The sequence below is a fragment of the Vulpes lagopus genome, chromosome 23, assembly GCF_018345385.1.
Source record: "Vulpes lagopus strain Blue_001 chromosome 23, ASM1834538v1, whole genome shotgun sequence".
NCBI classification, from domain to species: Eukaryota; Metazoa; Chordata; class Mammalia; order Carnivora; family Canidae; genus Vulpes; species Vulpes lagopus.
Genome location: NC_054846.1, coordinates 9058846 through 9078602, shown reverse-complemented (window position 1 = coordinate 9078602; position 19757 = coordinate 9058846). Strand labels below are relative to the sequence as shown.

Here is a 19757-nt window from a genome sequence, read left to right as displayed (position 1 = left end):
AATGAATGGATCACTCAGACTCTGCCTTTGTGCATTTACCTTCCACTGGAGGAGGAGAGAACCAGTCAATAAGCAAGATCCATAGTAGTGCAAACCCTGCTATGTTCTTTGGAGTGAAAAACAATAAGGAGCAGGGATAGGGAGTGCAGGGTGAAGAGGCTGCATTTAAATAAGGTGGTGAGGGAAGGCTTTGCGCTGAGGGTAACATTTAAGTAAAAGCTTGGAGCATAGAGAATGTAAATATCTTGGGAGAGTAATTTTAAGGCAGAAAGAAAAGTAAATGCAAATGCCCGGGGGCATGGTCTTGTCTAGCTTATTAAGGGACAGCAGAGAGAACAAGAATGAACAAGGGTGAATAGTAAGAGATAAAGTCAGAAGTGAGAGAGGAATAGCTCTTGTGGGCCTTAGAGAGGAAGGTAAAAACATTGGCTTCCACTCTCCATGAGAAGGGACAACAAAAGAAGGTTTTGAGCAAAGGAGTTGATAATCTGAGCTTTTTGTTATAAGGATCACTCTGGGAAATCTATTAGAAGAGACTATACACAAATACTGAGGTGAAGCAGGAAAACTAGTTAGCAGTCAACTGCAATAATTCAGAGGAGAAATGAGAGTGACCATGGAGGTCATGGGGAGTAGTTGGATCCTGCATACATTTAAAAAGGTAGAGCCAAGGGCAGCCCGGGTGGCTCAGTGGTTTAGCGCCACCCTCAACCCAGGGCATGATCCTGGAGACCCAGGATTGAGTCCCATATCAGGCTCCCTGCAGGGAGCCTGCTTCTCCCTCTGCCTGTGTCTCTGCCCCCTCCCCCTGTCAAGAACAAATAAAAAGAAAATCTTAAAAAAAATGTAGAGCCAAAAGGACTTGCTGACTTCATATGGGGAATGAAACTAAGAAAGTAGTCAAAGATAGCACCAAGGGTTTTGGACTGAGCGACTGGACAAATGGAGTTCCTATCAGCTAAGGTGAGATAGACTGCTATGAGGACAAGTTTGGAAAGCGAGGTGAAATGAGGAGTAGTACCTTGGACATGTTAAGTTTGAGTTGCCAATTAGAAATCCCAAGTTGAGATATAAAGTGGGCAGCTGAATATATGAGTCTGGAGTTCAAAGACATAAATCTGAAGTTGTCGGAATATATACAGGATTTATAGCTGTGAGACCAGATGAGATCACTAAGGGAATAAGTATAGACAAAGCAAAGAAGAGATGTGGGACTGTGCCTGGAAAATTCAGTGTGACTATCACTAAATCAATGGAGATAGAATCAAGGTAAGACAAAATTATGAAGATTTAATCCCATGAATAAGCAGAGAAAACCTAGAATAGTGAGTGCATGAGTTATTTGCCTACATTGGATCAGCAATTAAAATTATTGAATAAGCAAATAAAACCAGTCTGCAGAGAGTAAAATAGAGATGAACAAAATCAGGTTGAGATAGAGAGATGCAATTTGCTTGGCAATTTTTCAATTCTTACTTAACTCAGCTGTATTTTATGCCCTACGCTTTTATGGTTCCTTTATATCCTTTCAGCTAAATCTCTTATTATCTGAGTTAGTTTGAGTGGTCTTCTCCTCCTTATCAACAAATTACCCCTGACAACAAATTGCTTGCTATATCCCCAAACCCTTCTAGTTTAACTCATCCTGTCTACAGCTTCTAAAAAGGGATAAGCCTGCCTACAACTTCCAGAAAGGTATAAGCTTCTAAAAAGGTATAACCCTAATTTTGCACCCAGGCCACCCCTGGACATCTGACTCAAGAGAAATCATGGAAGTTAGGCCAAATACTCTATCTCTAGAAATTTTAAATTAAGATTGAGAAATACAAATTAGAGGCCACAATTCATGTGACCTATAAACTCCTGTGGACCTAACGTGGGAATAAATCAGAACTAGCTAGAGACATATGCGATTATGGGGAGCAGAGAAGTCCTTTATGAGCGCAGAAACTGAGTGAGCATAGAGAAGATAGGCAGGTGGCATAGACACACAGGAGCATCAATAAGCCTTCCTGATTTCAGCCTATGAAGCTGTAAAGGAATATACTTAGACTCTGCCTCCAGCCTCAGCCTCAGAGGACTGATGGTTCTTTGTGTTTCGTCCTTAGACAGTCATGATCCTGTTTGTTTGGTTGCTATTGCTTTCCGTTATAGCCTTGACTAGGCTGAGGAACACTGCAGAAGCTTCAGAAGCCTGGATTTGAAGGCTAATTTCTTTCTTTCTTTCTTTCTTTCTTTCTTTCTTTCTTTCTTTCTTTCTTTCTTTCTTTCTTTCTTTCTCTTTTTTTGAAGGATGAATTTTTTGCATTTAGAAAGAGGAGAGGACTAACAATAATAAAGTTATCATCTACTGACTACTTGCAATTTGTGTCAAGTATTTATAAAAATTTTCTCATTTAATTCTTACCTCATCCCCATGGAAGAGGTATAATCATCTTATCCCAGTGGAATAGGTCTTCATTTTACAGATGAGAAGTAGAGAAGTTTAATGAATCCCTAGGTCATACAGCTAATAACTGGGGTGGTCCAGGAGTCACTTCTGGTCTGTCATACTCAAAAGTTCTCTTAAACATTCTACTATAATGTTTCCAATTGGGGAGAATAACAACAATTAAAAAAAATAGGAAACAGAACTTCACAATGCTTATGAGATATCCAGCTCAATCATAAGAGTGGTTATCTGTGAGCTGGGAAGCAATGGAAAATAAAGACGAGTAAGAATACGCCAAGCTCAGTCATACTATAGGGTGCCATGAAAGCTCAGCAGGTGAGTTTTCACTTTATATTGTGTGCAATTTTGCAGAGCGATTTTAAGTTATTAAGTAAAGAGATAATTGGCACTATTAACGGAAATTTTTAAAAGTCTAAAATGGCTGCAATAAACATAATGCCTTTTCAGAAAAAGGCTAAAGAGCCTATGAAACTATGTGTATCTCCACCTTTGATTTCGCCTCTAAGCTTTAGAATTAATTAAACTTAGCATCACCGTTTAAATGTCTAATGGCTATCTTAAATATTAAAACGTTACTACTTTCCATCTAGGTCCTCAAACCTAGAAATTATACTTGATTCTTCTTTTTCTCTCCATCCCCCATATTCATGCCAAAAGAACTCTCTCTTTAAATAATTAAGTCTGAGGATTTCTTTCTATATTGCCACCACGCTAGTCCAAACCAAAATGGTCTCTCACTTGGATCACTGAACTAGCCTCTATGGTGAATGTCACTTTATTATCTGGCAGGCATATGAATGAATCCTTTCTTACATGTAAAGAATGGGTCATGCAAAAGTTGCTTCCTGCTGGTAAATTGAAATCACAAGGCATGTATTTCCTGAGATTTTGTTCTTGCAGAAATTCAGCAAACCAGAGACAACTTCCCAGGGCCTTGAGTCTGAAGCCCATGACCCACAGGAGTGGAGCAATTAGAACATTAATAGGAGTCAATATGTAGAGTCTGAATACTACAGAGCTTCCAGGTGTTCAGTGAAGCTGTAACTGCAGCCCTATCAACCAGATATGAGATGGGATTCTGGTTGTGTTTCTGTCTATATCTTCAACCTTCTGCATGATTCTCTATGTTAACAATATGCTGACCAGGAAAAAAAAATCGCTTTCTGTTTAAACCAGCCAAAGCTGTTTGTTTTGTTTTGTTTTGTTTTGCTTGCAACCAGGGATTCATTGAATAAAGCTCTGTAAGTTGTATCCATTCTTCATAGAGAACCCAAATGCCTGTATTAAATCTGATCTTGTCATTCCCTGACTTCAATCAACCAATGGAATTCCATCTCACTTAGAATCAATGATAGCTCCTCAAATGAAACATAGAGGGGCTATAAGATCAAATGGGATTTTACCTATAGCCTACTTCTTGCCACTCAGCCTTTTGTTTCTTATATACCATCCAGAATGGCCTTCTTTGTATGCCTCAGACATAAAGGATATATTCTTTCTATAAGGTTCCAGCACTCACCTTCCTTCTAGATAAATGTCTACCCACAAATTTTCACACACTCAGTTTTTTTCAAATCAGTCGGGTCCTAGCTCAGATAACTCTTCAAACAAGTCTTCCTTGATTATCCAATTCAAATAGCCTTCCTCCAACCTACTCACATTCAGAAAAAGTGTCCAATTTCCTTCTTAACACTTACCACTATTGGAAACTATCTTGTTTGATTTGTTTCCTTTTCCTGCATACATGCATACATAAGCTTTAAGAGAGCAAGTTTTGTTTACCTCTGTATTGCAGGGCCTAGAACAATATCTAGAACATTGGTAGGTGCTTTATTAATAAAATGTAAATCTGAAACAAGTTTTTAAGTCAAAAGAAAAAAAACAACAAATTTAACATCTATTTCCAAGAAAAGAACTTCAGTATTTATTACTTGCAAGAGAGTAAGAAGTAAGTAGAATAAAAGATGTTTCATGTGGCATAACTCAGAAGAACTGGGATAATAGTGCCATCATTTTTGTAGATGGCTATTTTGAAGCCCCAAAACTCTCAAGCATGAGCACAATAGTCTAGAATTTTATTCAAGTGTATCACTTGTTAGAACTCACTGTATCTGTAAAGGTAATCATAGGAAAACTCTGATGAGGAAAAACAATTAGAAATATTCAAAACCTGAAGAATTTCAGACTGTCAATGAGGAGAATCAGAGTCAAATGCATTTTTACAAAGGAGAGATCTAAATGAAGAATCCAGATCCCTGGAGAAGTTCACAATGGGTGACATAGAGGAAAGTCATACAATTCCAGGTAAACTTTTCTTGCTATTTATACCTAAATACAATTACTGAATTAAATAGGCATCCTTGTACATGTCTTATTAGGTACCCAGTAAAGATGGTCAAAGACACTTTCTGTGCTGCCCAGAAGAGGGTGAGGAAAGAAGATAGGGTAAGGAAAACTTTAGGAGAGAGTGAGAGAAGGAGGAGGACAGGGAGAGACAGAGAGAGAAAAGGGTAGAACACTGTTGCTGCTCTGTTAGTAGGCATATTTTTAGTGAACCCAGGGTTGCAACACTGAATCTGTTCCTCATTTCCTTTTATCTCTCCACTGGAATATTTCTTTCCTTCTGTAGTATTGTAGTTAGAACCATGATTTCACTATAAGTATTTCCATCTGAGCTCAAAACTCAAGAAAAATTTTTTTTTGCTTTGCTGACTGGTTCTTGTTTCACATACAACAGAACATACTGTGCATCTTATACTATAAAAGAATAAATATTTAACTCAACCTGATGGAACAGAGATAAAACATTATCTTTCTTATGTATGCAATTTACTCGATATATTTGAAATATTGCATGAGTGGCAGATGTTCAATCAGTACTGCAGAGATACCATATGTCGGCTTCCATTCTGAGTTCTTAAGGTAATCAAATATGGAGTAAAAGAAGTAAAATTAGCAGCTAATAAATTAAACATAATTAATACCTCATGTCCTAAGGCAGACCAATGATATATATACTAACAGCTTAGCATTAATAGTGAAAGTGAAGGAAAAAAGTAATTTTCAGGATTTATCACAACAGAATTGTGCAAGCCAGTACCCAGATTTATGAGATTATTTCTTCTGTCCGTTATTTATGAACCAAATTCAAAATGAATGAAAGAATTGCTTGGTAGAGGTGGGGTGGAGGTGGATTTCAGCTTCTTCTCTAGTACTATCTGCCCTCAAGCAAGTGCAATGAAATAAGCTTCATACAATAGTGGGATAAACAGATCCATCCAGCGTATGCAACTTACTGACAACAAATCAATATGCTTTTTGGATTCAAGTCTGACAAAACCTAATAGCAAACAAGATAATAGTTCTCTGAAACAATTCTATACAGCAGTGCAAAAGATCTCTATCAAGCTTTTCTTTCTAAATACAATTCATATCCTACCTATTTCAAAACTGCTGACACTCTGCAGATGACTTCTGATATAATCTCTATAAGCTCCAAGTGGCTTAAATTTACTTATGTATTATAAAAAAAAAAAAGGTGCAATACAGGCTTCAGAAAGCTCTATATGGAATTGTAGCAGCTAACATAGATTTTTTAAGAGTTCCTCTGTCAGTTTCCATTTATATAATTCTTTTTTGAAAGAATAACATTCAGAAATCCATATGCATAATTACATTAAATGCTGGATTTTTCTAGATTCTGTTATATTCAAAAAAAGAGATTTTATGCCAAATATACACATTTGTAGTTAAATTGCACATAGACTTAGGGTGTCTGGCAATACATGATCATAGCTAACATTCTGTTTTATTTGCTGCCAGTGAATGTGAGGAGAAATTTGGAAAACTCGCCTTGCTAAGTATGAAGGAAATGGATCCTGGTGCCATTTGTTAAGCTTTAGAGTCTTGTATTGTACAGTGCAAAATATCATAAAATATGCTATTAATATCAAACTCTCTAGAAGTTCTCAGAAAGAACCATATTTATTTTCAAATGTCCCAGAAGAAAAATAACCTTAAACTTTACTGTAAATTTTTATACCACCTACATTATGGAGAAGGTCTATCAGTCCCCCAGTCCCATAAATAAATAAAACATCTTCAGGGAAGGAAAGGAAAAAAAAAAACCTAAATAGTAACTCCTAAAATTTAATTGAAAGTTTCTTTGAAACTAAGCATACATTGTCATGCACTCTATTATACCCTATTTACCTTATAAATGTGGTAAAGAAAAATTTTTAGTATTAAAAAGGAAATATTCTTTGGTCAAAAACATTATAGCTAGATATTGAAATAATACAGTTGTAACTAAGTACCACTGATAACTGGGGTCATGCTTTGAAAACCACTATAACATCAATTAAAATGAAGTGAAATATGCATAAAAACTCAAAATATATACCTTGGGGCAAAGGGAAGGTAGGATTGTCATAAGATAAAGAACAAGTAAAATCAACTTGTCTTTAAGGAAAGAATCTCCAAGGGTAAAGGCGTAGGGGAAAGAGAATATATCTATAGATAAACCAGCATGAAAGAAATATCTAGTTTTACCTAACAGATACAAGAGAATAAAGTAAAACTTTTAGCTCATATAATACAATCTTAAAATCATGTCAGTGAACTGTTTCTTCTGTGTTAGAAATACAGTTCTATTAGGCTTTCAGAACCCATTTAACTCCCCAAATTCATATACATTCTAGTTAAGCAAAGTCCAAAAATCTTACAGCTAGAATAAGAGATTCTTATTACAGATATAAAGATTAGAAAAATGAAAATGATAATGTGTATGATTGAATTAATATTCTAATGTGAGCCAAATTCTATTATTTGGGTTAGATAGTTCCATATACTTACCACATTAATGCCCACAAAATATAATGGGTATTACTAGGCATATTTGAAGGTGAGAAAACTGAGAGTAGAGATCAAAAATACTTTTAAATTCCTGAGGGTAGCAGCACTAGAACCCAAATATGTCTGCTTATAAAGGTTATATTATGCCTTGGGTCATGAAATCAAGAAATGCGAGGACAATGTTAGTCATGGTCGTGGAAATGACCCAAAGGAAGCTAGGTTATACACTGATAAGGGCACTGTTAAGAAATTAAAAAAAAAAAAATCTCTTGCTTGGAAATTTGAATTGAGAAATATGGAGTACATAAGCAGCAGTATCCATGCATCCAACACCCTATTTGATCTGGCCTCTTGCATCAAATAGGTATTTCAGAAGTAATGTGTCAGAAATGAAACTCTTCATCTCCTCAAACTTCTTGCTCCAATAATCTCTGTTAGCTCAGCAAATGGAACCATCATCAAAGTCATTGCCATTAAATATGCATACCTAATTTTTATTTTGGAATTATCTTTTCAAAAAATTAGGTTCTAAGATGCTTGATATGTTTTCTGTCTTATTAATAATCATTTTACCTCAGCTCCTAATAGGCTTGACACAAAGTAGATGGTAGATAAATAACTCAAATTAATAAGAGGCCATGACTGATCTTATGAGTAGAATGGGTCAAACTTATCAGTAATAAGAAGCTAGACAATAGAAAGTAGACTAGACAAAGTGCTCATGAGGATTTCTAGTTTCTCATTCATCACTATTGGAAGAAGTCACTCTTCTGTCCTAACAATTAAAAAGTTAAACAGACTGAAAGGTCAACAACTCTTCTTAGATCTATCAGAGAAGTGAGGTCACAGGCAATTTGCTGCCTGTAAAATTGCAGATATCAACAAGAGAATAGAGAGTATTGCAACTTAGTAGAGTAGAAACCGTTGAGCAAAAATCTCCATGGGAACCAGTGCTTAAAGTAGGGAAACCTGAAATATAACTGATAAAATACTGGAAGGATCAACATGGACAAGTCTAAGAGATAAAAACTCCAGGGGTACCTATTCATGGTAGGAGGAAGGGTCTCCATACTTCAGTGAATTTTACCTTCAGGAGCTGAACCAGATCCTCACAGTATATATTAGAGAAAAACCTTCTTGGGCTTCCTGCAAGGGGAAGAGAAAAAAAAAACCATTCTGAAGTATGCCAGAGCACTCGTTCCTCCTAAAATCAGCCCTCAGGAGAAACTAACTAGATCCTAACCTGCTAGGGTTTTATCAGAACATAACTGACCTAAGGGGGGGAAGGGATCCAAGCTCAATGTGGCTCTAACTATCCTGCCTGATCTAAGTGAGACCAAGGAATACTAATGTGTGAGGTTTACAGCCCAGAGGTGCAGACCCAATAAAAGATAGACCTAATCATAGGACTAGAGAGCACTTTTTCTCCCCTATATCTTACCACCACATTACTAAAGGACTCTTTATACCAGTTCCTTTTTCCAGTATTTCAAGTCTGGAAATCAAAGACAAAGTAAAAGGGAAAAAAAACACAATTTGAAAAGACAAAGCAACTATCAGAACCAGACTTGGATAAGGCAGAGATGTTGGCAATATCAGACCAGGAATTAAAGCAACTATTTTTAGGATGCAAAGATCAGACAACATGCAAAAAAGCAAACAAACAAAATCACAAAACAAAACAAAAAAACAGATGGACAATGTAAGAAGAGGGATGAAATTCCTAAGAAAGAACAAAAAACAAATGTGAGAGACCAAAACCACAGTAATAGGAAAGAAGAATGCCTTTAATGAGTTCAGTAGGACACTGGACACAACTGTGAAAAGTAACTCTGATTTGATGATCTCTTAGTAGAAGCTGATAAAACTAATAAAGACAAAAAAGACTGAAGGAAAAAAAAAAAAGAAAAACCCTTGAATATCCAAGAATGGTGGGACAACTACAAAATATGTAATATATGCATAATGGGAATTCCAGAAGAAGAAAGAGAAAGGTAGAGAATAAATATTTGAAATAATAATAACCATGAATTTCCCCATACTGAAATCAGACACCAAACCACAGATCTAGAAAACTCAGAGAATAACAAGCAGGAAAATAGCACCACCACCCTCCCAAAAATATGTATCATTTTAAACTACAAAAAATCAAACATAGAGAAAAATAGAAGATGTCTGGGAGGGATAAAATACTTTACTTGTAGAGAAGCAAAGATACCAATTACATTCAACTTTTTATCAGGAACCATCAAGCAAGGAGAGGGTGGAGTGAAATATTAAAAGTATTGGGAGAAAAAGCCCAACAACACAGAATTTGGAATCCAATGTAACTATCCTTTAAAAGGGAAGGAGAAATAACGACTTTCTCAGACAAACAAAAATTGAAAAGATTTGTTGCCAGTAAACCTATCTTATAAGTCATGTTAAAAGGTCTTTAAAGACACCTGAGTAGCTGAGCATCTGCCTTTGCCTCAGGTCATGATCCAGAGGTCCTGGGATGCAGTCCTGTAGCCTATGTCTCTGCCTCTCTTTCTGTGTCTCTCATGAATAAATATATAAAATCTTAAAAAAAAAAAAAGAAGGTCTTTAGAGAGAAAGAAAATGATATGGATAAGAAACTCACATCTACAAAAAGTAGGACAAGCATCCAAGAAGGAATAGGTGAAGGTAAAATAAAAACTTTTATCTTTTTTATTATTAATTGATCTAATAGATAGCAATGTGTTCAAAATGATTACAGAAAAATATAGTATATATTTAATTATATATTCAATTATATGCTTATGTATATATGTATACTTATATGAAATGAATGACAGCAATGGTATAAGGGATAGGAGGGAAGAATTAGCATTATTTTGTTATTTTAAGATACTCACATATAACTCATGAAATAGCATAATGTTATTTGAAAGTGGACTTGTATTAGTTGTAAATGTATGTTGCAAATTCTAGGGTAGCTACTAAAAAAGTTTTTAAAAAAACTGTAAGTGATACCCTACGGAAGGGAAGAAAATAAAATCATATAAAATATTCAATTAAAACTTCCAATAAAAGCAGAAGAAGAATGAAAGGCAAGAAAAGAATCAAAGCACAAGGACAACAAATAGAAAAGAGTAGCAAATCTGGCTGGTATTAATCCAACATATCAATAATCATTAGGAACTCAATAGTCTAAATACACTCATTAAAAGAGATTGTCAGAGTGGATCAAAAGGCAAGACCCATTTGATTGTCTGCAAGAAACTTATCTTAAATATAAAGACATATAAATATTAAAAGTCAATGGGTGGAGAATGATAAACCATATTAACGTCAATCATAAGAAAGAAGGAGTAGCTATATTAATTTCAGACATAGCCTAATTCAGACCAAAGAAAGTTACTGGGGATAAAGAGTGGCATCTCATGATGATAAAGGGGTCAATTCTGTGAGAAGACACAATAATATTTGACATGTATTCACTTAACAAAGGATAAAAAGATGAGACAAAACTGATAGAAATGCAAGTTGAAATCAATAAATCCATTATTATAGTTGGAGACTTCAACACCTCTATCAGAAGTGGATACAGCCAGCAAGCAGAAAATCAGTAAGGATATAGTTGAACCCAGTAACACAATCAATCAATTGGATATAATGGGCAAGTATAGACTACCTATCCGACAATAGCAGAATACACATTTTTTCCTAGCTCACATGGAACATTTATCAAACTAGACCACTTTCTGGGGCATAAACTAACCTAAAAAGATAGAAATTATGCAATGTCTACTGTCAGTCCTCAGTAGAATTAAAATAGAAATCAATAACAGAGCAATAGCTGAAAAATCCCAAAATAGCTGGAAATTAAGCAGTATGTTTCTAAATAACACATGAGTGAAAGAAGCACTCAGAAATTTTTAAATACTTGTGCTAAATGGAAAGGAAAACACAACTTATCAAAATCTGTGTGATGCAATGAAAGCAATGCTTGTGCTCCTAGCTAATAAAAGGATATACAAAAGCACATACATTGAAGAGGAAGAAATAAAACTGTCTGCAAATGGCATAATCATCTATGTAGAAAACTGAAAAGAATAGACAAAAGATCTTCTGGAACTAAAAAGTGGTTATAGCAGGATGGCAGGATCCAATGTTGATACACAAAAGTCAATTACTTTCCTATATGCTAGAAATACACATATGGATATTGAAATTTAAAAAAACAGTATTATTTATATCAGTACCCTCCAAAATGAGATATTTAGGTGTAAATCTAACAAAATATCTATAAGATCTATATAAGGAAAACTATATGTATAAGATCTATATAAGGAAAACAAGCTCTGATGAACAAAAACAATACCCAAAATACATGGAGAGAAATGCCACGTTCCTGGGTAGGAAGACTCAATACTGTTAAGATACCAGTTCTTCCCAAATTGATCTTTAGATTCATGGAGAGAAATTCCACGTTCTTGGGTAGGAAGACTCAATACTGTTAAGATACCAGTTCTTCCCAAATTGATCTTTAGATTCAGTGCAATCCCAATCAAAATTATAGTAAGCTATTTTGTAGATATTGACAAACTGATCCTAAAATTGGAAAGTTCCAGAAGAGATATTGAAAGAGAAGAGCAAAGTTGGAAGACTGAAGACAACTGGACTTCATGACTTACTATAAAGCCGCAGTAACCAATATAGTACGGTACTGGTGAAAGAATAGATCAATAAATGAATAGAGCGGAAGAGAGCCCAGAAATACACCTATATAGTTAACCTACTTTGACAAAGGAGCAATGGCAATACAATGGAGCAAAGACAGTCTTTTTAACAAATGGTGCTGGAACAATTGAATAGACATATAAAAAAAAAAGCGAAAGAGAGAGAGAAAGAGGAAGGAAGGAAAGAAGGAGGGAAGGAACCTGGACTCAGACTGTACACCATCCACAAAAGTTAACGCAAATAGATTGCAGATATAAATGTAAAATGCAAAACTATAAAACTGGAAGGTTACAGAGAAGATAGCCTAGATGACCTTAGGTTTGGGATAACTTTTGAGACATAATAGCAAAAGCACAATTCATGAAAGAAAGAATTGATAAGCTAGACTTCATTAAAATTAAAATTTTCTTTTCTACAAAAAGCACAATATGATGTTATACTGGTGGATATATGTCATTATACATTTGTCCAAATCCATAGAATGTAGAACACCAATAGCAAACCTCAATGTCTGGGTAATAATAATAATGTATGTAAGTTCATTAGTTGGGACAAATGTAACACCATGGTGGGAGCTGTTGACAATGGGAAGACTATGCATATGTGGAGGCAGAAGGTCTATGGGAAATCTGTATGTTCAGCTCAATGTTGCTAAGATCTAAAAACTGCTTTGAAAAATAAAGTCTATTAAAAAAAAAAAAACTGGTCATGAGAGAAGTTAGAAGATATACCAAAGGAATGAGAGACGGGGAGTATCTGCTTTGTAAATGGTGGAATTTTAAAATAAAGATTCACATATTTCTACTTCTGAGGTTCTAGATCATTTAGTTTCAGTGTCCGTTAGACCTGGAGTTCCTACATTTGCTGCTCTAGAGTTTTTATGATTTCCTATCTCTCTTATTGCCTCCTACATGCTTAAAGTATACTCTGCCCATAGTGTTTGAATTACTGTGAGTGAGTCTCTGTTCCTGGGAACAATAAAAATATTAAGAAAGATAAACTAATAAATAAGGAGTTGGGAAAGAGGAAAAGAAAAATATAAGTGTCATCAAATATGAAAAAAAGTAAAGTGTATGTGTGTCGGGGGGTGAATATGTATATATGTGCATATGTATACATAGCTATGGTGCTGGTAGTGAGGGCAGAAATAGTGAAGGATGGGACAGAGTAGGAGTTGATGACAGATTGCAACAAGTTTAAATGCAATTTTTAACCCTTACAACAGATAGAATACAAATGAATTAAATATTTTAAAATTTTACCATACCTTTAGGAATATAAAACTTTATTTATAAGGCCACTGCTTTCAAGAGCAGGAGCCATAATTGACTTTCCTAACACATGGAAACAGATACACAGAGCTGGACAAAATGAGGCGATAGAGGAAAATGCCCCATATGAAAGAACAAGACAAAATCGCATCAAGAGAACTGAATAAAATGGAGATAAGTTGTGTCTGATGGAGAATTTTAAGCACTGATCATAAAGATATTCATTGGATTTAGGAAAAGGGTGGAGGACCTCAGTTTAATCCTCAACAAAGAGATAGAAACAATAATAATAATAATAATAATAATAATAAGTAATCAGAGATGAAGAGCTTAATAACTGAAATTAAAAATATGGATGGAATAAATAATAGACGTGAAGAAGCAGAAAAATGGATCAGCATCCTGAAGAACAGAGTAATGGAAAACAATCAAATTGAATAGAAGAGAAAAAATAATAAATGAAAATAAATTTAGGGAACTCAGTGACACCATCAATTGAAGTAATATTTTCATTATAGGGATCCCAGAAGGAGAAATGAGAGAAAAAATTAAAAAATAAAATTACCATATGATCCAGGAACCCCACCACTGGGTATTTACCCTCAAAACACAAAAACAGTAATTCAAAAAGATACATGAGCTGCTATGCTTATTGCAGCATTGTTTACAATATTCAAATTATGGAACCAGCCCAAGTATCCATTGATAGATGAATGGATAAAGAAGACGTGATACACACACACACACACACACACACACACACACACGATAGAATTTCACTCAGTCATACAAAAGAATGAAATATTGCCATTTGCAGCAACATGGAAGGATCTAGAGTATAATGCTCAGCAAAATAAGTTGTCAGAAAAAGATTAATACCATTTGATTTCAGTCATATGTGGAATTTAAGAAACAAAAAAATGAACAAATAAAAAGAAAAATAAATCACGAAACAGACTTTTTTTTAAAGATTTTATTTATTTGCTCATGAGAGACAGAGACAGAGACAGAGAGAAGCAGAGACACAGACAGAGGGAGAAGCAGACTCCGTGCAGGAAACCCGTTGTGGGACTCGATCTCGGGTCTTCGGGATCACACCCTGGGCCGAAAGGTGGATGCTCAACCACTGAGCTGTCCAGGGATCCCAAAAAACAGACTCCTAACTATAGAGAACAAAGGATGGCTACCAGAGGGGAGGGAGGTGGGGTGATGAGTGAACTAGACGGAAGGGATTAAGAGTACCTGTGTCGTGATGAGCACTGAGTAATGTCAGAACTGTTGAATCACTATATTATACACCTAAAACAATATGACACTGTACATCAACTATACTGGAATGAATTTTTTTAATGAATATAAAACTTTAAATGAGAGGTCAACCATCCCCTCTGAGATCTGTTTGCACTTTCCCTGAACGTCACTAGCAAAATCATTTCTGCAGATCTCTATAAATTTACTTACTCATTGTATAGTTTTCTACTATTTCTGCGATAATTTTACACAGAGATTTGGTGGCTTAGATCTACACAAAATGTCTTATCTTCTAGTTCTGCCAGTCAAAACCCTACCACAAGTCTCACTGGGCTAACATCCAGATGTCAGCAGAGCTGTGTTCCCTTTTGGAGTCTCTAAGGGAAAATCCATCTGCTTGCTTTTCCAGCTTCTAGAAGCTACCCCCATTCCTTGAATCCTCTCGCCTTCATACATCTGCAAAACAATTAAATTCCATTGAGTCTCTAAGCACATTAGTCTGACTCTCCTGCCTCCTTCTTCCACTTTAAAGATCCTTCTGATTACATTGGGCCCACCAGTTAATCTAGAATAATCTCTATATTTTAAAATAAACTAATTATCAACCATAACTCCATGTGCAACCTTAATTCCCCTTTGCTGTATAACAAAACACATCTCAGGTCCTGGGTATTAGGGTGTGGACATCTTTAGGAGCCCATGACTCTGCCTACCCCTACTCTTGTACCTCTCTCCACCTTCTAGGGAGTTGCATCAAGTCCCTCAATTTTAATGCATTCAATAGAATATTTAACATTCATTGAGTGCTACCTATATACCAATCAATGTGCCAAACATGTTATGTAACTATGTAAACAAAAATATATGGGTCGGGAATAGGGAAGGGGACAGTCACTTTAGCTTTGTATACCTGAAAACCCCCACTCCTGCTTCATCTCAAGTATGCAGTTCACTTAGTTTCCTTCCCAGCCCTATGGACTTTTAGCCAAAAGAAAATTGTTCTCTTCTGGAAAAAAGAACACAGGAACATAATTTTCTTTCCCCAGCCCATCCATACCCCCATTGTGTGTATATGCTTCATTGTCATCGTTGCTGTGCTTGCTGATACCTAAATCCAATTTTATTTTTAATTTTATTTTTCTAAAGATTTTATTTATTTGCTTGAGAGAGAGAGAAAGAGAGAGAGAGCAGAGCACAGCAAGAGAAGGAGAAGTAGACTCCTCACTGAGTATAGAGCTGAACATGGGGCCGTGTCCCAGGACCCTGAGAACACGACCTGAGCCAAAGGTTTCCTTAACTGACTGAGTCACCTTCTATAATTCAATCTTTATTTTTTTTTATTTATTTATTTTTTTATTTATTTACGATAGTCACAGAGAGGGAGAGAGAGAGAGAGAGGCAGAGACACAGGCAGAGGGAGAAGCAGGCTCCATGCACCGGGAGCCCGACGTGGGATTCGATCCCGGGTCTCCAGGATCGCGCCCTGGGCCAAAGGCAGGCGCCAAACCGCTGTGCCACCCAGGCATCCCTATAATTCAATCTTTAAAGAATAATTATTTTGCTCTATAATCAGAAAAAGTCTTAACATGCTGCAATTTCATATGAATACTTTCTTAGGAATGAACTGCGTTAAAGCAGGATCATGCTTTTTTAAGGATGTTTCCTATTTTTGTTTCTAGATAAAACTTTATTGCTATTGCTACTGTCTTGGAAGAAGTGGGAAGAGGCAAGAGGTAGATATTAAACATGCTTTTCACTGCTCCCTCCCAGAACTTCTACTTCATTGGTTTTCTTTCTATCTCATCATCTTTTTCTCCCTCTCCTTCTTTCCTTCTTCCCATTATCAAGACCCTCACGTATTCAGAGCTGCTTTTTTTTTTTTAACACTAGCTTTCTTTTCTAGGAATACTGTGAAAACAACAAGTAAGTTTTGTTATTAAAAGCTCTCAAGAAAATAGTCACTTGGCAAAATAAAGTGGCCTACAAATATTTTCCTATACCTTCATACTGTGGTCAAGACGGTGTTTCAAATATAAACGCACACGAACAAATAGTGTTCCAGTCCAAAAGACATAAGAAATAAATATTTTATGCAGGAAAAGATTAAATTTTAAAAATGTATATTTATGGCCTATCACTTGAAATTTGGATTTAATGAAAGAATTGAAAACAAGAACTAAATCAAGATAAAAACTGTTACCATTCTTCCTGGCAATGGAATGTCCTTGTCATAAAGTAACCATAATTTGAATTCTTTTCTATTTTCTGAGTTCAAACATTCTATTTAAAGTAGACTTCTTTCTCCTAAGAATGTTAATTATTACTAAGGATGTAGAAGTTCTCCACAAATCATAGATGCGCACTGGCCCCAAAGATAACATTTCAATCAATTATTTAGGGACCAAGCAAGCAACAACTATTCAATGTTTATTTATTTTTCAGAACAGAAATGGAACTGGCATTATAGGACAAAAACTCAGTCTTTTATAACAGCCAATACAGGACAAAACACTTAAAAGACTCATTTTATTAGACATACCCTGGTGTTCTTTCATTCTGTGGTACAGTTACTTGATATATCTATTTCCGGAGTTACTCTGTACTTACCGTCCCATCATAATGCAGGAACTCTCAGGGTTTAGCTCAGCACTCAGGACTTGCAGAAGCTGACTTTCACTGGTGATTCGGTGCTGCTTCTTCAAACACCCCATTTTCTCTGACTTATCTCCATCCAATCATCTTTCCACAGACATTATTACCCACCTGTTCTACATCAGAAGCTAGGTTCTGAGAATTCAAATGTAGAAAGTTTTTATAAAATGATCTGGTCCCTTCCTCACAGAGTCCAGTCAAATGAGGCAAAGATATGTAAGTAAGGTGATGAGTAGCCTAAGACCATGTCTTTCAAGCTTTTTAAAACATCATCCATAATAAAAGAAATAAGCACTATGTTTCAATCTAGTAGATACATATGTTGGGGTGGGAGGGATGATTCACAAAGCAATATTATTGTTGTGCATGATACATTCTGATAGTTTCTACTTTGTTGTTCTATTTCTTATTTTTCATGCTGATCAAGACCTATTAATTTTTTTAATGATCCACCATGTTACAATTCAAAGTTCTAAAAAATGTGGTTCTAGACAATGTATATAGATTTTTAAAAATCCAAAAGCTGGGGACTTAGTACTTTGCATTCACTATGGCATCCCCAAATGATGAGCAAATTCTCAGGCATACGTTAGCTAACATAACCCAGCATAAGCCTGTTGGGTGGATGGATAGATGGATTAATGCATGGATGGGTGGGTGGGTGGAGGGATGAATGGGTGGGCGGATGGATAAAATAAATGTTTTCATCAGTCCCTAACTCTTCATAAGTAATCAGGAAAAATTTTACTGGAAAGGGAAATCCTAAGATAAGATATGTAACATTAGATATATTTTTCAGAGAAAATTATTACCTTCTTGCCTGCAAAGATCCAAAGGTATGAGAGACCATGGGATGTTTGGTATATAGCAAATAAATAAGAATGACAAGTGCATATTCTTTCCAGGTGACAAACTCATTTGGCCTCTTAGCTTTGCATTTTATCCATACACTAATGATACCAAATCTGTATCTTCAGTCCCAACCTTCATCTGAGCACCATAGACTTATTTACAAATCTCTCCTTAAAGTCTTCACTTGGATATCCAATAGCCATGCCACACTTAGCATTGCCAAAGCAAAAATCCTCTAGTTCCTATTCTTTCCAATTTACTTCCCACTCCTCCCGTGTTAATTGGCTCACCATCTACACATTCAATGAGCCAAAATTAAGAGTCTTCCCTGAGAGTCTTATTTCAGAATCTCTACTTCTCATCGATCAGCAAATCTTTTACTTCCACCTGCAAGATACATTGGAATGTGATGAATTCTCATGAGCTCTCTTGCTACCACTTAGTACCAAACATGGTCCTCTGTTGGCTGAATGACTGACTGTATTTGTTCTTTAGCTGATATTTTCTGCTTCCATCTTTGCAAATACCCCCTCCTAAACAAACACCGATGTGGCCAGAGGAAACTTTTAAAAGGGTAACTCTTATCTTCCTCGCTTAATACTTTTCATTAGCTTCTCATTGCACTTAGAAGTTAAAGCACAACTTAACAATTTAATTTAATGTTAAACTGCAATTAAAATACTTATTTGCTCTGACAAATGCCAACATATGCTATAGAATGGTGATTAGATTTTAAAGCTTGACTGCTTACGTAAGTAACAGATTCCACCACTCACTAGCTATGACTTTTTCTAAGTTATCTGGGGCAAGCCATTTGTTTACTTTTTGCTCAGTTTCCTTATTAGCAAAGTAGAGATTAATAACAGTGCCTTTCCAATGAGATATTGTTTGGATTAAAATCTCATTAGATGATGAGTTAATGTTTCTCTGAGATAATATTTGGCATATTATGTACGTTACATGGGGTTATTATCATTACTCCTCTTGTTAATCGAATAATTATTAGACTCCATTTGGACCTGCTGACTTTTTCAATGTAACTTTAAACCTATCTTCTCCAGCCCCTCTCAACTATATGCCATCTACTCTGGCCTTTGCAGTTTTGCAGGGGCTCTTTATAGTTGTTCTTTTCTGACGTTTCCTACTCCAGCTATTTGTATAAATGGATTATTTCAAGTCTTAACTCAGGCATCACTTCCGCGGTGGCTCTCCCCTCACCATCCTACCTGGAGTAGCCCTCATTCCCTCTCCCCGGTTTAGTCACTGTATCTCATGCCCTCTTTTTTTCTCAGAACATATCACTATCTTTACCTATTTTATGGTTTGCTTTTTAGGGAAGGGCTTGTTTATTACTCGTCTCTGCCTATGGAAATGTAAGCTCCTTTAACAACAAATGCAAATAATGGGTAGTCAGAAACTATTTGAAAAATTATGGCTGTATGTATTTATGTAAGTATGTGTATTCACTGTATACACCCACGTGTATATGTTATACATACACGTTCAATTTATGAGAGAAAAATTGCAGAAATCATGGCTAGACATGTTTTTATGGCTTTTGGAAAGGGATCTCATTTTATTTTATAAGTCTGGGACCACCACTAAAGTAATCATTAAAGCACTAGAGCAGCATGATCAGATTTTTAAGTTATAAAGATTACTCTGGTAGCAGAGTAGAGAATGCCTTGGAATGGATAAGACTGAAGGACGTTCTATCA

General features: G+C 35.7%; 1 pseudogene; it reads right to left on the bottom strand.

The window, feature by feature from the left end:
- Positions 1–17246, bottom strand: part of LOC121481400 — an 88031-nt pseudogene extending 70785 nt beyond the window's left edge.
- Between the last annotated feature and the right edge of the window lie 2511 nt (positions 17247–19757).